The 23862-nt window shown below is 37.9% G+C and overlaps 1 protein-coding gene across 3 annotated transcripts in view; it reads right to left on the bottom strand.

The window, feature by feature from the left end:
• Positions 1-20665: 20665 nt before the first annotated feature.
• LOC125182323 (uncharacterized) overlaps positions 20666-23862 on the bottom strand; it is a 52667-nt gene continuing 49470 nt past the window's right edge. For all 3 annotated transcript variants that reach the window (XR_010831933.1, XR_007161811.2, XR_010831932.1), the window contains one exon: positions 20666-21230. The gene's annotated coding sequence lies outside the window, so the exon portion shown is untranslated. The remainder of the gene's footprint in view (positions 21231-23862) is intronic.

Genomic DNA, 23862 nt, shown 5'->3' with positions numbered 1-23862 from the left:
GACCCCGCAGAATGTAGGAAGACCCCAGATCATCTGTGGTAACTGATGTTACCTGGCACTCTCCATCTCCACATTTAACTGATCAGAAATTAGAATATTTAATTACTTAAGGATAAAGACACTCAGAATCCAGACAATTGCTTAGATTAGGTAGGAGGGAAAAAAAAAAAAAGAAGAAGAAAAAAAGAAAAGGAAAATATGGACACTGATGGTCAAAGAAAGGTTTCTTTCAGTATTTGGACTATTTTCCTGGAGTTAAACAAGCTTAAACTTGTGAATGTCTAATATAAGCAAAATCCATAGGAAAAACAGAATAAGGGCCACTAATGTTGTCAGAAGCCCAGTGCCTAAAGTGTTCCAAAGTGCATGTATGTGTTCAAATGCAGGCACCTCCAGCACTCCCAAGAAAGTACACTAAAAACCAAAGTTTAAGGGCATTAAACTATTGAGCAAATCTCTAGCATTTAGAGATCTGTGTTCCTATAGTGTCAGACATACTGGCTACATGTAAAGCATTTGGGAATATTCCCAAGCACTGGAACTCAACCATCCACACTAGAAAACTATTAAAACATTCCCTGTTACAATTCTGGCAGGTCATAACTAACTCTCTCCCAAGGATAGCTCATTCCAGGGACATTTCCCAATAGGCAGTTTGCATGCAGCCAGCCTGTTTTGGAGTTTACAGGAGTTTGTTAGCATGGTCAATGGGCCATTGTGTGCCAGTTGGCCTAATTGTCTGGGAATGTTCCTGGGAATGTTTAATATAATGGTTTATTTGTACCCATTATTTCTAAGCCAATGTAGCAGTTCAGCACTGTCAAAAAGGGGAGTACCTGTTCCTTCTCTTGACTATATGATTCAATGCCCTCCTTTATACCAGTTCTGGTCCTTGTCAAGGACTTTTTTGAGGCAATTAAACTCTGTAACCTGCAGAACTCCTTTTTTTTTTTTTTTTTTTTTTTTTTTTTTTTTTTTTTTGTGCGCAGGTGACTGTTGGTTTAGGAATTCAAATCAGCTCACTGCTGAGTCTGGCAAGAACCGAAGCCAGCTCAAGAAAGTGGCATGGCTGGGCCTGGGAGGAAGAAAAGGGTGAAGCAGCAGGGTGGAGTAGGATTCCTCCCTAGCAATGCCAATGATGCATTAGGCTGTGCCTTATAACTGTGCTTCATGTGACTTACTGAAATTAATTTAGACTGTAGTTCCAAGAGTTTGAGCTGATATTTGCCATCACTGCTGCTGCAAGAGAAGGGTCTTTCTGGCTGCCTTTTTTCCAATTGTTCATTCCCATATCTTCTTCTCTTGTGCCAGCACAGCAGTGTGTATAGCAGTGAGTGAGCTGGACCGAGGAAATGAGCCTCAGGAAAAAAAGTTAATCATAACTTGCTCTAGTTCACTGCATGGCCACAAATGCTAATGCCAGAATGGGATCACAAGGGAGTGGGGGGGAAGGATGCAGAAATAAGACAGAGTACCCAGGATGAAGTAAAAGGTAGGACAGCAATTTCAGAGTTTATTAACTTAATCTGCTGATGAAACAGCAGTGTTGGTTAGCTAGAGGCACATGCATATCCAACAACTTAAAGGTATTCAGATTATACAGTAGCAGAGAAGTGTTTAGTGGGGAAAGGGTCTTACTGGTACTCTAAATAAACATAAGGGTTCAAATACCATTGTAAAACCAAAGACAACATGTACAGATTTTCTTCTGTTTATTTTCTTCTGTCATAATAGCTGTTATCCCAACAGTGTTAGCTGTCAACTCTTTTTTTTATCTATAACTGAATTTAAAATCATATGTAGAAAAAAAAAAAAAAAGCAGCTTTAAAGTTGTTTCGTTCATTATGACAATTGAGAAATACTGAATTCAAACAGCTTTGTGCTGCAATAACTGAATTCAGCCTCATGTGTTGTTATAACCTTTTTATTGTCATTATGCCTTCTTTCAAAGTCTATTCCGAAAACACAAGTGGCAAGAGGCAGTGGAGGAGAAGCATTAACTTTCTGTTGCTGTCAGACTGATCTAATTTTTAGTATCCCTTACCACTAATTGCTTAAATAAATTGCATTTTGCAGCACAGACAGGAGCCATATTAGATTTTTGGAATTCTGATCCAACTCCAGAATGTCTCATGGAGCAGTTTTCATTACACTCTTGTGTAGGCTTTTTAATGGCTCTAAACAGTTAATTAAGTTATTCTAACAGGCATAACATCTTCCACAGAAAAAGCTTTTTAGTGCTTTTTCTTGCTGTTAAGTCTCCCATATAGCTTTTCCACTGGGAGTTTTAAAACTTGGGAAAATTATGATATTGCTATTTGATGACTTAACTCTTCAATTTTTTCCCCAGTCCCTTTCCTCTCAAAGAACTTACCAGGCCATTTAAAATATTAGTCAGTGCAAATCGTTATAGTTCTGTTGATCTAACTATCACTGTGCTGATTTACGTCACTTGGGAAATATTAAGGACAATCTTCCAGTGCTTGCCACCCAGTGGTGTGCCATCAGTTGTGTCATTCACTACAACTGCAACTGCAACTGTGATGCAACTGCTTCAGAAATGGAGCACAGCTCAGGGCTTGAACAACACTGACAAACGTGCACATCAATTACCTTTACCAGTTATAAGTGATTTGAGCAAGGCAGGATCTGTAAGCAGAGGCAATATCTTTTTTTAATCCTCCCAATAAACTCTGGGAAATGTAGAAAAGGGAAACAATAAAGTTTTCAGGCACCCAAGCTTTCTTCAAGCTGATCTTTTACATGGTTTAGATATGTGACTAGATTTGAATGAGATTTCTCCATACTAAGCCTTCTCTACCAGAGCATAAATCAGTTGAGATACAGATTTCCCATTGCACAATGATAACATTTATGGATTTGAGACTGCATACCAACACGGAGTGTAATTCTACTGTAAAAACAATAAAAATTACAGAATCAGTGTTTGCTTTTATATTTTTGATATCAGAAACTAACACAATTCCTTTTCTATGTTTATTTTTCTTCCCTTCCCTTCCCTTCCCTTCCCTTCCCTTCCCTTCCCTTCCCTTCCCTTCCCTTCCCTTCCCTTCCCTTCCCTTCCCTTCCCTTCCCTTCCCTTCCCTTCCCTTCCCTTCCCTTCCCTTCCCTTCCCTTCCCTTCCCTTCCCTTCCCTTCCCTTCCCTTCCCTTCCCTTCCCTTCCCTTCCCTTCCCTTCCCTTCCCTTCCCTTCCCTTCCCGTTTCTGAAGTTCCCTACTTTCCCTCCATTTCAGAGATTATTTGTCAACATCTGTCTTCCTCTTTGGGCATCTACATGCACCAGTCCAGCTGAGTGTACATCCAGTGTGCTCCTATACATAGCATAGGAGAGAGTGGTCCTGCAAACAGATCCAAAGATGGCCTCAGCAGCCAGACATGATCAGTTTTGTCGTTGTGCACACATTGCCTTCCTGCCGAAATAATTTCTCTTCATTATTTATTCAGATAAAAATAACCTGTGCAAGTACCTCTAGCAGTTCCCCCAGAAAGCACCACTTGGAAGCCTGTCTCAACACAGCTCACCAGATGTTCTATAGCAGCACCTGCTGAGCCCTTCAATCGCTGTCTGCACTCCTGCTGCTGTGAAGGTTCAGATGAGGGTGAAGGATAACATCATATCAATTCACTTGCTTTGATCCAAGAGAATGGCAAGGCAAGCACTAGCAGATTTACAGACTTTAGGTGAGAACTGGTTTATCTGTTGCTGAAACGTAGTCATATCTGTGTTGGTGCAGAAGCAACTCTTTAACCACAAACAACATAACTACAGATTAAGCCAGGAAGATAAATAATATGATAGATGCCTTGAATGAATAGGAGAATTTCACTTGGTACAGATCAGCTCTCCAAGCTGGAATTGACCCAGGACACTAGATTTAACATCTGTGTTTTAAGAAAAATAATAATAATAATAAAAAGTCAACAGATCCTTACTTGCTGGTTTTATCTAGCTATCCACTATTTTATCTCACTATCCAGCACATCATCTGATGTCAATGCATAAAAACATATGCTAAGCATACATATTTAGAGAGCACACAAAATGTAACTGTAGTGATAATCATACAATTTTGTGACAACCAAAAATAAAAAAATAGAATACAAAATCATTCTACATTTCCCTATTATTAAAAATGTTGCAGTAAATTTAAACCTAATTAAAATATCTGGTCTATCAAGCAAAACAGTTCCAGGTTGATTCCAATGTGAATTCACACATTCATTCACCCCTTCAAGCAAATTTGAATTCAGAGTCTTGCTGCTGTCCTTGAAAGGGAAAAGGCAATGCCTTTTTCCCTTCTGAGGCCAATAAATGCTGCCTTGTCAGTATCAGCAGGAAAGCAAGATGCACACAAACCAAGAGAAAAAAAAAAAAAAAAAAGTGTTCCAACTTCTGCAGAACCCGAACTAAATTCAATTCAGCAGTTGAGAATGGCAGAGAAAGTAAAACTTGCATCTGTTACAGTTGCTACAGTTGGAGGTGTGAGTTACAAAGGAGATTTGCCAGACTCCTAGGCCTATGAGCAAACCAGAAGGGAGCAAGATGAACCGATGCCAAAGCATGAGCTTTTTCCAAATGCAGCAACCTGTGCAGAACCAGAAGGTCACAGACTGCAGCTGGCCCAACTGCAAGCGAGGCAGAGGGAACAGTCTTAACAAGCACCGAAGTGCCAGACAGGAAAAAGAGGTTTGGGTGCTAATCTGTTCAAAATGAAGAGCTGGCCTGGGATAAGCTGAAGAAAAGGGTGAAGAACATGTGGGAACTGTTTTTGTCCCTCTACCTGATAGACACCCTTCTTCAGCTTTCTGGTAGACTACTTAGTCTGCTCTATACATCTGGGATAGATTCGTCCTATGCTTCCTCTAATCAGGGGTGGGGGCAGGGCATGAGATGATAAGCATGAACATTGTCTTGTTTCCCGGAATGCTTTCTTCTGTTTTCTTCAGCATGGCTCCTTATCTGAGGTTTTGGCCCCAGTCTGACTTCAGCATCGTACCAACTGCCACTGGCATCACTGCCTAGCAAACTATGGTCTCTGTGAATTTCCCAGGGCACTGCCTCTATTTGTCTATTATTCCTGTAAAACACTTTGAAATTACACTAAAATTTTAGGAAACTAGAAAGTGTCTTCCAATTCCAGAGGTTGGAATAGGAGTGTCTCCTCTAAATATTTGCCAGAAGTAGAAGCTACAACTCCTAGTGAATTGGATGTTTTGCAAATTTCCCTCTAGTGATTCATCTTTAGAATTAGACTATGCTTGTTTTTCAAAGATAGCTGAAGTTCAAGAAAATAGATTTAACTCTCTCAAGGCCCTTGCTAAAATGTTAGTAACAGATCATTTAACTCACAAGAACCAGAATTTTTAAAGACAGAAAAAATCTTTAAAGGAAACTGTTTTTCTTCCTCTTTAGGGAAGTTGTATTCTGAATCCCAAGCATTCTTCAAAAGACTGGTAATAATGTTAGGTTTTAAAAATCTGTGTAATATATCTCACTCTTGGGGAAGTCTTAGTCCTGAAGCATAGATATACCTTGCTTCTTTTCAAACGTAGTTCTGTGCCACACTTTCAGGTTGATCAGACCTACATTCTTTGGGTTGATAATCATCCTCGGTTGGTCTGAAAAGTTAAGTGATACCTTTGGGAAACAATTCTGCCTCACTAAAACTAGTGTGAGTTTGGCTGATTACCTGTGGGAACAGAACCATATGCTCAAGAAACATCCTGAGATCCACTTAGTAGCTGGTAAGTAAATACCATACAATCCTTTTGCCTGTGAGGACACCAGGAATGTAAATGAATCAAGGGTCAATTGTTGTAAGAAACAAGCAGTTTGGTTTGAGGAACAATAAGATTAAATTACAGCAACAAATAAGGATTGAAGAAGTAAAGGAAGAGACAATGGATTTATGAATAAAGGCACATGTCTAAATGAGCTACATAATAATGATTCAACATTCTTTCAAGTAGCAATTAGACCTTGTCCTTTAATAAAAAATGCAATCAAAATTCACGGACACAAGAAGAAAAGGAGAGGCAAAGCTGAATCCTACCAAATGTCCCAGTGAATGGAATGCAGAATTCTCCACCAAGACTCTCCTTTGGGACCTTCACTGTGGGAAAAACCTCACATTGAGCAGGTCCTTTTTTGTCTATCCTAATTTGAAAGGTAGAGGTCTAACATCTGACATTTGCTGACAGCCTTAGTCTTCTGTATACAGTATGATTTCTTGGCCCTATCAATGGAAGCTATGGAAGCAATGAAAGCTATAGGATTAAAGGACTAGGTTTCACCAGCAAAGCCTAAGTGTCCAATTTTTCCCACTAAGTCTATCTATTACAAACAATATTTTGGCTGGAGAAGCAGTCCCCTCTGTCTGCACAAGACTTTCCACAAAGGCTGTTAGAGAGACAGATGGCAGAGTGCAATATCACTGTGAGCCTGGAGTGGGATGGAACTCTTTTGTCTACTGCTGAAAGCTTACGACTGCCAATGGGCACATTCCCCTGAGCAATTTACTGATATTCAGTGAAAACATCCAGGGCATTATAATAAGGTGCAGGGGTTTATTTGGTTTCCCTGCCTCAACAGCCAGACTTTGGAGTATCTCTTAATTTCCTCTTTTACCCTAACCCCATCTGCAACCAGTGGTTGGTGCAGGGCTTTTAATCATAGGCTCACTGCTTGTGTACGGTGCTGAGGCATGTATATGTCAGAGTTCTTCCCTAAGGGTGGAGAGGTTGCCCATAGATTCAGGGTTTGATAATTAGAGATTTCTGAGAATGGCTCAGATTGCAAATACATATTATTTTGCAGAAAATACATCACATCTACGTGCTGAGAAAAGACACCTCTGCAGCAGCAACAAGCAATCCGTTCAAATCAAAAGCAAAGAGTGTATGTTACACAACACTCAGTTACACAAAGTCAAGCTCAGTTCTTTTGTTATACCAGAGGTATGCCATTGCACCTCTACTTAACATGGCAGAGTCATTTCTACAATAATATAGAGAACTAAAGCCAAACTCCAAGTAAAACAACTCAAGAATAGTTTGAGTGACCAGGATATAAACATCTCCCTCTCTCCAACCACTGATAGAAGATTAGATATCACTAATATCTAATGATATTAGTGACTGAGCTCAGCATGATCAGAAGAAGGCTGTAGATCTCTTATCCAAACACTTCTCACCTTCTTGCACCTGTCCTAGAAGCAACATGTTCTCACTGCAATTCTTTACAAACCTGTTATTTTTCACTTGAAAACTTAAACAATTTGTGAGTTCTCATTTTCTTACTGAGATCCAAGCTCTACATTTTAATAAGTAAGATGTGTCCTAAGCAATGCCCTTCACCTGTTTGCTGTAGTTCCCTATGAATATGAATCAGGTTATGAGATTTACCAAGCCTTGTATTGGGCTACCTTGCTGGAGTTTTGCTTTTCTAATCAGTTCTATGTCTTTTATCCATGTCCTCTTTTTTTAATTTTTTTTTCTTTTATTTTTTTTTTTAATCCTAGTCCGCTTTTTTGTCCATTGGCCTGGTTGGTACACCTAACACATCCTGCCTTTTAGCCAGTTTTCTGGAATAGAAGCTTTGTTACTTAACTGTAAAATTCCTGACACAACAGAGTGCCTTGACTGATTTCTGAAGTATCATGATAATGTCAGTAGCAAAACCTATAAATGAATGATATCATATGAAATATTAACAAAATGCTACCTGACTATTATTTATGTAATGCACTAGTTAATAAATAAATAAATAAAAACATCCTAAACGGAGCCTCGTATTTCCTTTCAGATTAAAAAGAAAGCAGATTGCTCACTGTTTCTTCTGTTGCTCGCTGATTTGCAAGCATCACCACCTTCTCAAACACTCACAGCTTCTAAGGGTGATGGACCTCGTCAGGAAAGCGCAATCTGATATCGAGCTGCATAAATTGCTTTTTGCTTCCCCTCCCCTGAATGTGTACAAGTTACAGAGGGGAAAAAAAATGATGAGAAAATGCTAAAAAATGTGCCTTTGCTGGGCACCCTCCATAGCACATTTCCGCTGTGCAGGCTTCTTTCACTCAAACAAACTCCTCATTTTCTCCATTTCCTTGGTATATCATTATTTTTCTCCCTACCCATTTTAATTCCTTTTCTTCCTACAGAGCTGTTTTTAACAGCTGCATCTCCAGCTGTCAAGTGAATAATTCAAGGGAAATTTCTCACTATTGCAAGAATTGTTCTACAAAATACTTTAAGCAGTCTTCAAGATTGTTAAAAAAAGCTTCATGGGACAGCCGCATGTATGGAGTGCTTTATTAGCGGACAATACAGCTCTTTACAATGTACACTTAACCTAGCAGTACTTTGAGCAGGCAGTTTATTGTGGACACATTTACCCTTGCTGACAAAGGTCCTGTCCTTGAAGGCTTTGGTTTTCAAAGCCTTCTTTCCAAAGGCTATTTGCCACTTGTCTGACTCTGGTTAAAACTTTCAAAATAGACCAGCCAGCACTATACACAGTGTTGCAATGTAAATAAATCTGAGCACTCTCTAAGCAAGGTATTATGGCTGACCATGGCTGTCTAATCATGGGGAATCTGCTCTCAGAACTCAGTAGCTAGAAGGCTACTTCCAGTACCCTGTGAGTTTGTTCAGAGCTTGCATGGTTATGCGGCAGTACTCTGAACAGCAGACATGCATGCTAGATGTTTCCCATGCATATTATATGGTTTAAAAAATAACTTATTTTAACAGTTGAAATATCCCAGAGATATTCAAACCCAAGATACTCAGATGGATAGAAATGCATCAGAAAAGAAGCTCTCATCACTTAGCAGAGAAGCATGGTGCATATGTAAACAGCATAGGTAAGAGATATCATGTAACATGAACATTTTTTGAATGATTGGAATATGGTGTGAGTGTCAAATATGACACGTTTTTCCTTTATTCATGATAAAGCTGATCCTCAGACACTGACACTTACCCAGTTGTAGAGGCTTTTATTTTAAGTTTGACAAATCTGTGAAACTTTACTGTCTTTCAGTCTTCTTCCCAGCCACATCAAATGCTGTATCAAACAGGTAAAAATTCAGGATCTGTAATGATTGATGCCTTTTTCCTGAAATCAAATGCAAATAAAACTTAGTAAAAACAAAATTCAAACTGATCTCAGGTCAATTCCATCAACCATTGAATATGATATGCTAGCCAGATCATGAAGGACTCTATTTAGTGATCCTTTCTAGTCTTCATTTTTTGAGATAGTGATGTGACGCTTGTTAGCTGAACCTTTTAAATACATAAAGTTCTTTTGCTAGATCTCTTTCTCTTGTCGATGCTTAGCCTGATAATCCTGACCTTTATGTCTGAATATGAGTTCCTTCAGCGATAGCTTGCTCATCTTGGGCTAGCTATTCCAGAAGTTCTATTCTGTCAGTGATGGTGTAGACTCCTATTTCAGCAGTTATTTTAAAGCTGCACTGCTATCAAAGGCTCCTAAAGAAACACAGAGACATATAGGCCTTTTTTGTTCTTAAATATTTTCTGTAGCTATCATATAACACTGATCCGCAAGGCTGACAGTGATATGTCACCTTACTGCAGGTGATAAAGTATGCCTTGGAAGAGGGACTTTCAGCTACTTTTCAAAAAACAGTGAGCAATAGGTACTCTAAGGAAAACATTCTGCAGCATCTAAGGCCAACCTTAACAATCCTCAGCTATAACATGGATGGTGACAAAAGGGAAAATCTATAAATAACTTCTTTTCTGCCCCTCTTCTCCAACCCCACATTGAGGCAAAAGCTGATCATTATCGTATTGATTTTGGCCAGCGATGGTGTAGAGTAAATCACAAAATCAGATAACCTTGTTTCCCAGCCTTTGTAAACTAATTATGTCTATTAATCACAGAAACCTCAGAACTTGTCCCTCACATTAAAAAAAATCCTGCAACAAAAACATCTTCCATTTTCTTTACACATTACTATTTCCTTGCTAAAGCAAAAGATACTTCATTATCTTTTCTCAGCAAGTTAATGAGACTAGCCAATCTGCTCCTTGGATTAATTAAGAAACACATGAAAAAGTTTTGAGAAATCAAAAATCACAGTAGAGTTACCTTTTTTGGACAACAAGTAAATTCACAAGAATCCACTGAAAATCAGAAGCAAAGGTCTAGGTAATACAGGGAAGGGGAAACAATTACAAAATCTCAACTCTGTTAATTTCACACTATGAGTGAAGTGATCCTTAATGAGGTCATGAGGATGATTCATGTCTGTCCTCAACTGCTAGATGACATTGATTAGTCCTGTATGAGAAATTCCACTTCAGAAAAGACATTGTTTCGAAGCAAGCTGAAACACCTTGAGAAGAGCAGAGCAGAGAGGGAAGGGAAGGGAAGGGAAGGGAAGGGAAGGGAAGGGAAGGGAAGGGAAGGGAAGGGAAGGGAAGGGAAGGGAAGGGAAGGGAAGGGAAGGGAAGGGAAGGGAAGGGAAGGGAAGGGAAGGGAAGGGAAGGGAAGGGAAGGGAAGGGAAGGGAAGGGAAGGGGGAAGGGAAGGGAAGGGAAGGGAAGGGAAGGGAAGGGAAGGGAAGGGAAGGGAAGGGAAGGGAAGGGAAGGGAAGGGAAGGGAAGGGAAGGGAAGGGAAGGGAAGGGAAGGGAAGGGAAGGGAAGGGAAGGGAAGGGAAGGGAAGGGAAGGGAAGGGGGAAGGGAAGGGAAGGGAAGGGAAGGGAAGGGAAGGGAAGGGAAGGGAAGGGAAGGGAAAAAGAGAGGATTTCTCTGTACACATGTCCCAAGGTTTATCTTATATGTGGGAGTCCATATTTTCCACCTCTTAGCTTTCGCAGATTCTGTCCCTTTCCCTGTAACAAAGTGCTGCCCAAAAGGAAAAATGCTAAAGTTCTTTACTAGTCCTCCAAGCCTGACCAGCTGTTCCAGTCAGGCTGTAGAGGTACAGTTTGACGATGCCTGGTATAAGGAATGAAGTAGGTGACTCTTCAGAACCCTTTCCGGAGTTTCTTTGTTTTGTTTTGTTTGTTTAATACAACACCTATTAATATAACACATAAGTTCCTGTCTTTTTCAGTTGGGCCCTTAACATAGATAAGATTATAATACACTGTCAGAAGTATCAGCGATTTCTTGTGTTTAGATTATGTGCTTTATTCAGTCTGTGATATTTATCATCAATGTGTCTAAGAACAAAGCAGACATTACTTAGCTTCCTTTCACTAAAAGCCTTTTTTTCTCTTTTAAATATCAGTGGAGTATATCTCAGTTCTTGTGTTCAGCATCCAGAAATATTTCAATTCAAGTGATATATGATAATTTTTTTCCAGAAGTTGCTAAAGCTATTACCAAAGTAAAACGGCATCCTACAACATAAATCCTGTTATTTTACAACCATAAAGCAAGTGAAGGTTATTGTGTTTTTTCTAATACACTCAGAAGTATAATTCAAAATGAAATAAAATAATAAATAAAATAAAATAAAATAAAATAAAATAAAATAAAATAAAATAAAATAAAATAAAATAAATAAAATAAAACTAAGCTAGAGCTTTTAAGACAGTGATGCAAGTTTTTGCCTAGCAGTATCATTTGCAGGAATACAAATATAATCCTGGAAATAAGTCAGTACACCATATGTGGTATAAAGGCATACAGATAAAATTTGAATTGTGTACTTTAGATACATTCCTATTTTAATAGAAATGGCTGTAATGTGGGAAAAGAAACAGACTACAGAAACTTCTTTATATCTAGTAATTGATTACAAGTCCAAATAAGTAAGAAGTGTTGATAATTTGGAATTTGTTTGGCCATTCATCCTAACGTGTAGTAAAGATTTTCATTAACTATGAGCCTTATATTAAATTGTTATAATTTATTTAAATCACTAAGGTTGTTTTTGTGTAAAACTGGTATCAGTGAACTCTATATGTCTGTCCTTAATACTGTGTAGACTTGGTCCAAAATGCTCTTGGACCTCATAGAATTCCAAAGAAATAATATTAATAACTCACATCAGGTCCTTTACACAGCACCTTTGAATGACAGTCACTCCTAGGCCATCCACAGGTTCTTGAAGTCTTCCATAGATAAAAAAGGAGTGATTATATTTGTTTTTCTTCTGGTTTAGAACAACACCAGGATCTTCCAAGTGTTTTCATGACAAGAACAAAGAACACAGAAAGACAAAAATAGCCACGTGAAAAGTTGGAAAACATGAACCTGCTTTGCCAATCCCGATGACAAAGCTAGGTGACCAAAAGATGCAAATATGTTGAAAAGAGCTGGTTGTTGGAGAGGGAACAAGAAGGTCACTGCAAGCTGTCACACGCTGACTGAGAGGCAGAGTCTGCAACAAACAGGCTGTAATTAATTCTCAAGAGAATCAAGCTGCCTTGGAGAAATCATATCAAATTAGAGCCTTGAGGTGAACACCAGGTGTACCTGTAGGTCTCTTTGGTATTTCACTGCAGGTGTGTAGCACATAAATAATCATACTAACTTTAAAGTAGCTTTTAAATCTGTTTTTCCAAAGGATATGAATTCTTCAGGGAAAATTATTTTGAAAATCATATTCTCTGCAAAGCCTATCCCAAGGCTGTTGAGGGAAACCTTCAGAAAGTACAAAGCTTTCTGGACTTGCCTATTTGCTTGTATTAACAGCCAATTACATCCTATATTGTTAATGTCTTTACCTCAATTGTAGGATTGCAAAATATCTGTATGCCTCCATGCAGATCTAAGCATTATATTGTGTTTTTACTGAAGCTCACTATGATGTGATAACACACTTGGACTAGAGCTTTCTTGCACTTTCTTGTACTGCATGTGCAACCTTAGCATTCATCTGCATAAGGCAGAGGCTTTAGGGAAGAATTAGTTGTAGATGAGAGTGAAAAATATATGTGAAATATATTGCTTATTATTAGAAAAAGTCTAGTTTAATAATAAAAAATAATAATAAAAAAAATCCAGAATGGACTAATGCCTGTAGTTGCTATTTTTTTTACAGTTGGCTTATGAGGTTTGGCTTTGTTGGGTTGGGGAGAGGCTGGTATACTACTGAATAGCAGAAAGCACATCCTTCAACAGTTTGTTCTGCTAAATACAAGAAAAGATCAAATTTACAAGATTCAGGAGCAGGAAAGTATGCTTTGTCTTTTCTCACCCTTCATTTCACAGCTCCATTAATACTGTGTCTGGATGCAGCCTCACAAACACGTGTGATGTTCTTGTTGTTTGTTAAAATGCTTTAAGCATGCTGAGGGAAGGCATTGAAGGACAGGTGGTCAGAGCAGAGCCATGTGTGCAAAGAACAATTTAGACATAATCTCTTCCGTAAATAGTCTCCCTCATTACACTGAAAATGTATACCTTGGAAGAACTTGACTGGACTTGGAACTACTATGCAGACCAGGCATCTAGTTATTTCCCCTCCTGCACCCACACATAAGGTGCAAGAAATCTGTATCATTTCCAGCTCCCTACATCTCACTCCTTCGTAGGCAAGATACAGGACCATTTTACATTCTTTCTGTCCAACTGGAGTGTAAGGAATATTATTAATCTACAGGGGACACTGCGTTGCCTTGTTTGGCTGTTAGCCAGAAAAACAATCCAAAATTTTCACAGTGTGGTAAAGGGAAGGGTTTTGTGAGAGAAGATGGGACCAAGCTCAGGAAAAAAAATGAACTAAGACAGAAACAAGAATCACAGTCTGGAAGCAAAAGTCAGGCAGTAAAGAAAAAGGCAAGGCATGGGATGCAAAATCCAGGATCCAGGCAGAACAGTATGCACCAGCCAGAAGGCTAGAGTAGGGCAAGAAGGGCATCTAGCATTTACTAGAGACGCTCATTAGCTAAAGCTATACTGGAAATTTTTCTTGCTGAGCATTAAAAGCCTAATTCCAGTGTAACAAATGCCTGGCAAGGAATTGATCTACAGAAGACTATAAAGATATGTTGGCAGCAGAGCAATTGTCAACTAATTGTCAACTAGCTTATGGAAATTACTTTTACCCAGCTTCCTGAATCTAAAATCTCATAAATTAACAGTTAATTTAGGAAAAGAAAATATCATTTGCACCTATTAAAAAAAAAAAAAAAAAAAAAAAAAAAGGAGAGACAGAAAAAGAAAAAAAAAGGAAAGAAAGAAAGAAAAAAAAAAAGGAGAGATCATAGTGATATTGCCTGTTTCAAAGAAGGGCTCTTCACCCCTGTATAATAGCATCTTCATAGGCTGTGATCCAAGCAAATGTTATTCAAATAGGTTTTAGCAGCTCAGATAACTTTTGTTCAACTAAATATCCATAGCACTTTTGAAAAGAACAAGGATATTCATTCACCTTCTTAGTATATGAGCAGCCAAGGTAGTTATAGTGTACTCTTGGCCCAAATTGCTCCTATGGTTTAAACTGCTATTTTTCATTCTGTCATGAACAGTTGTGCACAGTTATACTCTTATGAATTGCTATAGCAGTAGCTAAGTTTCAGTAACAAAAAAGAAGCACACAAATTTTGTATCGTTGTTATCAGAACGCATGTGAGTGCTGTGCAGTTTGTATGTCTGGTCGACATTGTCCTGGTAGAAACAGCCATGGCCTCCTTGGCACATGCCTATGTGTGCACGAGTGTAGGAAGTATACCAGATCCTGTCCTGGTTCCTGCTGCAAGCCACACCCTTACCAGTGCTGTTCAGAAAAGGTTGCAATTTGCTTTTAGGACAGATTTAGCCTACCATTTTGGAATGTAATTATCTACTACAGTTGTATTAAATCTGTTTTGAAACACACAAAAATACTAATTTTTCGTACAAGAATCAAGATTAACAAATTGTTAGATTAGAGAGGCTTGGTAGATAAATTTTTTTCAACTGCTGTTTCTTCCCATGTTATAAAACCACAGAACAAGGTATACAAGGAAAGCTACCTGAAATTTCTTTGCATTTACTGTACAGAGAAGCTTGTTATTCTTACCACTCAAATGTACCCTCTTATCTTGCTGTAATACAAGGTGATTTATGGAGTCATGCCCTGCAGTGAAAGGCTATCCACCTGCTGCTGACAGCATGTTTTTGCCCCACTATAAGTCTGGGATAATTTCAAGTTTTTTACTCCTGGATGAGAACTTAAGATTTAAAATCTGTTAAGGACAGAGTAAAGGGAATGATTTTAGATGATGGGAAATATGGCATAGGTCAGCTAACAGTCTCACACTGAATTCTGTCACATAAAAAAAAGAACAGGAGATGTGAGTTTGTTCATTTATAGCTGACAAAGCCTCCTACAGAAAACACAGAGTCCTGCAGACAGAAGGAACTTTAAAGAGGAAGATAGTACTCGATAATTTAATTTTAGCTTAACATCATATCACTTTGGTTACTGGCTTAGACAGATCTGTATGTCAGCAGACAGTGAATCCCAGACAACCTAGCCTCAGAAAACCTGTGGACTCATACCAGTTCTGGATACTCCATACTCTTAACAGTGGATTCCCAAAGGACTTCTAAGACGTCTGCAGCTCAAGTGAAAAATTAGGCTATAGTGAAATACAGTGATGAAAGAATCGAAATTTAATAATTAATTTGTTGAATTCTGCTTCTTTTTTGTGTAGATTCACATAGTTGTTCATTCTTCAGAATCCACGGTGAACAATTTCTTATAAAGCTCCTTTTCATGCACGTGACTATTAGCTAACTTTAATGTCTGCATTCTGCTGCATTTCACTAGTGTTTTCACTCCCAGAATATGAACAAAGTTCTCTCCTTTCCTCTCGTACCAGAAGACAAGCAGAAGGACACCTGATACTAAATCAGATACACAGCTGAACAGTGGTTTCACCAAAAGGATCACTCTTCTGCTAAAATACTTGTGTTTATATTTTTATTTCAGTTATTTATATTGTTATGACTCTCAACTGAAACAGTTTATCAGAAACTCCTCAAACTCCTTGGCTTTTCTTGTTCTTTCCTGGAATCTGAAAATTATCTTTTAACTAAGTTCATTATGTCAAAATAGAGTGTGTTTGGCCTCTACTCCATGCTCAGCCATGGCTAGTGGTTTAGTACACCCCTAGCAGAGGAGACAATGTCAGACACAGCTCCAGCACAGGAAGGCAAAATTGTATTTGCCTGCATGTGAGTAATGATAGTTGTTTCCACACCTTTCAGGTGATATCTCAAGGAGCTTCAGTATAATTCATGCAGGCATGGAACTCCTTCTGTTCTCACTTGTCAGGTTTCAGATGGTACTTTTGACTATGTGGTGCCAGCAGTTTGACTACCAAGCACTTGCTGAATTCTGCACACCATGTCTCCAGCTGGTATCAAGGGTCGTTGGCAGACGAGATCACAGGAGAAATCTGGTTCCCTATACCTACTCTTGCAGTTGATGAGTGCTTTCATGTCAACACCAATCTCACTTCACTAAATGTGTTTACTTAGTAATGCCAGTTTCTTTTTACAAATTTCCTTAACTATTTATTGTGTCCGCTTTATGACTGTGATGCACACTGTGATGAAGGATAGAATATCACTGCTGCATGGAAAAAGGATAATTACTGCTTTAATCTAAAACAAGCAGTCCAGGGTCATTTGGATATTTCAGATTTAGAGATTAAAACTGTCTCATGTTGTGAAATGTAGTGTAAAAATAGCTGTCTCTGTCTTCCAGAGCTCATTTCCAAGGGATCTCATGACACATGCCCAATACAGGCAAAGTCCCTCTTTCCAACTTATAATCGTAGTAAGAAGACATGTGTTCGTGCTGTTTGCACACTGACAGTTACTGAAAATTAAATATATAATGTCTGTCAAATATAAAATAAAATATATAAGTAAATGTATATGTATTAAATATATAGTTCATGTTTACAAATATATATGAAAAGCAGCTGAGAATCTTTATTTGATGTCTAATACATGCTCACTGAGGAAGTATGTGGGGAAGACAGGGTAAAAGAGAGGGAACTGTGAGCTATACAAGAATGTTTATATATTTTAGCACCCTGAGGTCATTAGAATAACTGCAAAGTAGGAACATCTCAAATAACTTGCCAGCAGCACCACCAAAATCTAACTAAATGCAGTCTAAGCCTGAAAGCGGTTCATCCATTTCAACAGGCTTTTGATATTTCCAGCCTTCATCTACAAGGAATAGCTAGTGACTGGTGCCAGTTGTGGTTTAAAAGGAGAGAACATTCAGCAGATTTTTATTCCAGTTCTTCTCACCATTGTGTGTGAAGGACAGTTACAGACCCAGCCTTTAAATGCTCTGGGCTATGAGAAGATTTTCAGCTGAAGTAACTTGGTATTGTGCCAGTGACTTTAATGAAGCTATTCTGATTTCTACCAGATGACAATTTGGCTCAGAAAAATCAAAGTCAGTGAAAGTCCCATCACTTTCATAAGGAGGTGAGAAATCATGACTGGCAGGTTCAAGCTGGCGCAGTGAGGACTGCATGCATGCTGCACTCCTTTGATGGATGATTTCCGTATCACTCTGACTGACACATATCCAAATTATTTGGTGAGCAGAGGCAGTTCTGCCTAAATACTCAGATGATCACCCTGACTCACATCCAGTTGATTGGGATGGGAGGGAGGTCTGTCTAAATTCTAAAATGATGACGATGCCTCCCAAACTGCTTTTCTTTGCATCCCTATGCTTCCCAAAAATCTATCACTGAGCTTCAAATAGAAGTGTTCTTACCAGATACTTGGAATTGCTCTATGTAAGTACAAGTATCTCATAACTATTATTTGCTGGGGAGAAGGAAGGTCATTTCCTCTGTCCTTTGCACTGAATTAGCTGTAGGAAGGCAGTCAAAGTCAAGAAAGCCATATGAAAAAGACCCCCTTGTCTTTCTCTATGCTTGAAGGACTTGGCTTTTGTTTTACTTTTTCTAAAGGATGAAGCTCGTTGCTACCTGTGGTGAATATAGCAGGGACTCTACTCATAGCAAGTGCATTTTGCTTAAGCACATAATCTTCTTAAGCATGGTAGTTTCACATGTCTTTACTCTGTCCCATCAAATGCATGTGCTATTACAGGAATAAGCTTTGTATCAGTTGGTTGCATAATTCAGTAATTAGACCAGACTGAGGTTCAAAGGCAGTTTTATTTCGTAATCAAAAACAGTAAATGAGAGAGTTTTGCCTATCCACAAATTTTTTTTTTAAAACAGTAATAATCTGCTAATACATGCAGTAAAACATGAGAACAAAAATGTTGCTTGAAAAAGAGGTTGAGAGTTGGAAACAGTTGTTGGGTGTACTTGGAACGCTTCCTGACAAATGCACATTCCACTGAAAAATCAAAGCATGTGTATGCACTACAGGCTGGATCCTAGTGCCACCATCAGCCAGCCTAGCTCTGGTACTGAGTTACACCAGAGAGCCCAGAGGAGGTGGTGCCATCTGACTTTGGCACAGTAAAGCAACTCTTCTGTTGATAGGACTCAGTCTCTCTGCAAATTTGTACATATTCCAGCTTACTCGGATCAGGCTGGGGTACTGCAAATAGTGAAGTGTATTGGTCTGTAGAGACATAACAACAAGATTCATGTCTCTAGTCACTTAAGGTCAGGGTCTGATTTTTCATGCCCCTGAAGTCATTAATTCCAATTGAAATAAAAACAAGTTATGTTTTGAATATTTTAAAATATATGTGATTCTTCTTCCAATGAAAAATCTTATTTGCAATATTATGTAATATTATTTGTAATTCAACGAATAATATTTCAAATATTATGATTCTGCAGCCTAAAAGAAAACATAAATACTAAAGCAACAAACTCAAGAAAGATCACAGAATTGCATTTGTCAACTCTTGAGGAGAGCCTTTACAAGTCCTAGCGTTGAAAATGGGAAAATTGAGTGTTTCCATTATATGAACAGGTCTCATACCGTTTGTTGTTGAAGTATGCATCAGACTGATGTCTGGAGAACGCAGTGGACAACTGAAGGCCTGCAACCCTTTGAATTCAACCTCTCCCAAAGCTTGATGAAAGTTAGGAAGATCTTCATCCACCTAAGATACAAAATTGCCAATCACTAAAGAATGTATTGAACAAGTATGTAAGGAAGTCAGACAGGAAGGAACTACTGAAGCAAAAAAATCATCAAAAAAGAAAGTCTTGAAGGTCTTGAAGGTCCACAAATATCTGCTGTTCATAAACCCAGAATGCATTTCCACCCTTCCTCTAACAAAATCTAGAATTATAGTAAAAGTTTAAAAGGTGTAACCAAGCCATGAAGAGAAAACACAAGAATCTCGTCCCCTGTATTCCTACACTACGAGAGACAGTCGATTTCCCAGATGGCTTTAACAAAAAACAACACTATAGGGGAAAGCAAAACAAAATTACCTGAGTTATGCCAGCCAGCCTGACTTTGGAGAAAGTGGTGTGTTAACCCTCAACACACAAATGAAAAATATTATCCAGACAACCAAGATATAATAATACAAAAAGAGTAACAGTGTTTCTCATTTTAGCTTATCTCTAGTTGTGTTCAATTTTTAGTGCCTTAAAACAAGTCCAGAGCTGAGTTACACAACATGTGTAGCAAAGAACTCCTACCTTGCTTTTGGCAGGCAATCTAAGCCTACGCTACCATTTCAGTCTTTGTGCATTCCTTATTTACACACACCAAAGCCATCACCAGCTGTGGTTCATTTTCCTACTGTAAAGTGGACTTCAGGTGTAATAACTTGAATTGCAGACTGCAGAAAAAGTAATTGAAGACTGCACTTTATTCTCTTTCATTCAATATTTTTAAACTGTACTGATTTGTCCCAATTTAATTTGTGTTTACTGCGAATTGAACTCCACTCAGGTTAATTTTTATTCTCTGTGGTTTTTTATTACTATGTTTGGTCTAGACACAATATGGATCTTTGGCAATAAACTTTCTAAGCCCTTCTTCTTTATGTCATTGGGAAGTTTACGTCATTTACAAAGCCTTAATAACACATCCATCATAATAAAATCAAAGAAAATGTATGACCCTCATGCCACTCTAGCACCGATGTCATAAAAAAGATTAATATTAAAGAACTCATCGGAGATCATATGAAGAAAGTAGTTTCTCGTCACCAAAAAATTATCAGTTGCTACTGAGGTTTGCTGTATATTAATCCTAAATATGCATACTGAGTTTAAAACATAATTGTCAAAAAATATGAATTTTGGAACTTGACCTGAAAATAAATTACTACTTGTGTTGAAGAGTATTATCTGTTTCACTCTTTTGTTCCCAGAATACCCTCTGGTTACTAAGAGTTTTCTTTGGGAGGTTGCAGAGAAGAGAAAGACATTGAGTCAGGGATATCCTCAGGTTGCTCCACCAAAGGACCAGATGAGGATTCTGGACAGAGTTGAAAGAGAAGATGTACATGCAGCAGGTTCACCAGGACTAGGAGTCTCCTAAGACTGGGAAGAATATAAATTTGGGGTGTCACCTGGAAAAGGAACTTTTCTTCAGGACCCAGAGTGGCCTCATGAACATTATCACAATGGGAAAGCTCCTGAAAGCAAGTGCGTGGCTGAAAAAAATAGGTCCAAATAACAAGGACACAGACAGAAGGGGAAACATGGATTCTCAGATCCTCTAGTTATGCCTGTCTCACCCCCTCAAACCTGAAAACTTTATTTCTTCTTCCAAGAATTTCTGTGTTGTGTTTTAGTTCACTGGTTTGTATTCTACTAAAATTTATGTTTAGAGATTGAAACACCATCTTTTATTTCTGGTTGTCCCATTTTAAGAAAAACATTTACTTCAGAACTCTTGCTGACTTGTGGTATTATCACACAACTCAAAATTTATTTTGACAAGGAGGCTGGGAAAAATGAAGTAAAATTTTCAGACAAGTGACCTCATTAAAACACTGATCAGTGTACACTCTAAACAAACCACTTTGCATGCCTAGGGTGTTCTTGCTCTAACCAAATCCAAAGTATTTTGCAAATTTTACATTAGACAGACACTTCACCTACTAAATAAAATTGCCAGACGCATGACACTTGGAGAAGGAACACAGAGCTTAGTAACACTGAATATAGACAAAGTCAGCTGAACCTAGGTGTTACTTATCTTTATCAGTCCAGAAAACAATAGATGGAACATCTTTGCCATCTTCTTGCTCCCATCACTGTTTCTCCATACAAACCCAGCTTTATTGTCAGCCTCGGGCTCCTACGAAGAGAGATTCCAAAGTTGCGAATCGCAGTTTCCTTTCAGGCTTCACATTTCTCTTGCACAAAAGACTCTATTATTTTAAATATCAATATTTGCATTTTAAAAGGCTTGTTTATTCTCTTGACAGGGAGGGTGGAGAAGAAAGAAGACAGGGAGAAATGAGTTGTAAACACAGGGACTATAATGTGTCAGGAAAACTCAAGTAATAATATATTTTCACATGTATCTGGTTAAAAGCCCTGGAAGGATAACATAAAGGAGATTGACTCTAATAAGAATATCTACTTACAAAAAAAATGAAGTGCACAATATATAAATAAGCTTTCAGGAAATGCTAAGAAATGATCTTTGAGCTGCTTTTCTCTAATAAACTTAATGTCATACTTGCTATCATGACCACACCATGACCAGCTAACCATAAAAAGTCCAAAACTCACCAAACATATTATAGTTTTAATAAATACCATATCAAAATCAGAAGTGGAACATAAGCTGTGTGTGGGCTGAAATTTAACTAAATAAGTCACCAATGAAGTAGAAGCCATAGGTGATACATTTGAAGGGATGAACTAGAAATCTTGCAAAAATCATACAGTTATATCTTTCCTTTAAGAGCATTGTTTAGATACAGCTAGGAGTTGCAACGGAGACACAGGTTCATATTTTTATTGGTATTACATTCAGATTCTTTGCTACTAATTATTTCTACAGAAGTGAAAATAGTGACTTATTTTGTATACTTAGTGGCTATTCCTTAGGCACTAATGAAGTTGTTATAATAAGAAAGGAAACAGAAATATTTTGCCTTTTAGGAGAGACAGCTTGACTTTTTTGATCCTTAAATTACAAATGACTTTCTTCTTCAGATATTTTTGCAAAGTTAATTCAATACTATAACTACTTAATCACAAAAACTAACCTTCTGAAATGTCCAGGGTAGAGATCTCCAATTAATTAGTATAAAGTAAATGGAGCTCATAAAAAATAAAATAGATATTTTAGACAGGAAAAATAGTTTAGTGGGTAATACAGACACAGACACTTTGCTGCCAGTATTCCCAGATTTTGTGCTTAGCTTTATTAAAGATTAACAATACAACTCACATCACTTCATTTTTGCTATCCAAAAGTATACACCTCTTCTAACCTAGCTGCCAAACGTCTCAGTACTCAATAGAAGTAAGAAGGTACTTGTATCAGCCATAGAAGGATGGCAGACTCATCCCATCCTAAAATACAATGCCCTCTGGAGATGGCTATTTGCTATAGAGGACGTTTAGGTGATTATTGATAGGAGTTGTGAATTTCATATGCATGGTATAACCACTGAAGTTATTCACCTCCTCTGTGCTTCAGTTTTCCATCACTAGAAGGGAGTAGTAGTATTCTTTGCTTTACAAGCATGAGAGTTAGTCAGTGGTTTTTTTTGTGTGTGGTTTTTTTTTTTCCTATTTGTTGTTCCAAAGCCTTGTAATAAAACAGCTATTCAAGCATGAGGTTTCATTTTCCTTTATTTCATCTCTTTATTAAATTCAGTTGACATATCTCACGTAGTCCTATGACTACTTCTGCAGTGCTAGACTTTCATTTTCACACAGTCTTTAGCCTTGCTAACAGGTGTATGAGTATGTATTCCAACAAAAACTTTTTCAAAAAAGGAATCCGATAATATTATCATAATACACATAATATGCTGTAAAATGCCAAAAAGATACAGAATTATTCCAGGTCCCATCAAAACCAACGGCTGTCTTTTCATTATCTTCCACAGGTACTGACTCAAATTTGTGGGAACGCTTTATAAATTGACTTTTAATTTCCACTGCCAAAAACAACAACAACAACAACTTAGTAAGTTCTTGCCCAGGCAAAAGACAAAATGAACAAGAATAAACAAGTAAAAAAAAAAAAAACCTGCAATAATTTGTTTTACCATTTTTACACTCAATGAAACTTAATTTACTGGTAACTTCTTGCATTTCAAATACTGTACAAATAATAAAATATCTTTTCCTAGAACGTGTAGAATCTACCGGGAGATTGAAAGGGAAGAGACTGTTGTTGCTCTTCCTCTTTCTCTGTCTAAAGGAGGAGCTACTGTCACTTCCTTCAGCTATAAGTAATTTGCAGACAAGCAGTAGGAATTAATTGCTGTGTTTTAGACTTTTACTCACTTAGAGTGTTAAAACAGTCATAAAGCTAAAAAAGGTGTAAAAGCCAAAGAACAGTCAAAGAAAATTTATATGCATTTCTAGGACTAGAGTATTTAGAAAGTGTAAAACAATATTTTATTTTCCCTAAGGAGAAGCTCAGTAAAAGGAATCGATTATTCCCTCAGTTCTGAGGTCAGTAGAGACTGACAAGATGGTATTCAGGCCCGTGGTCTCAAGTTCATCCTAAATTAAAAAATAATAACAATAATTATAATATCCTGATATGGCAGCAGCAATAGAAGCCTATCCAAATTCTGCATTGGTCCAGATTGATTTGGTAACTTAGCTTGGAAAGTAGAATGCTCAGAAGAGACTATTTTAATGCTTTGATACATCTCCAAAAGTAAAGAAGATGATGATGTTTTTCTCCCGAGTATTTTCCAGTCTACTAAAAGCATGTGGCCCACTTGCTTTTG

The sequence above is a fragment of the Anser cygnoides genome, chromosome 5, assembly GCF_040182565.1.
Source record: "Anser cygnoides isolate HZ-2024a breed goose chromosome 5, Taihu_goose_T2T_genome, whole genome shotgun sequence".
In the NCBI taxonomy this organism is placed as follows: domain Eukaryota; kingdom Metazoa; phylum Chordata; class Aves; order Anseriformes; family Anatidae; genus Anser; species Anser cygnoides.
The sequence above is the reverse complement of the archived record's forward strand: the minus strand, read 5'-3'. Positions and strand labels throughout refer to the sequence as shown.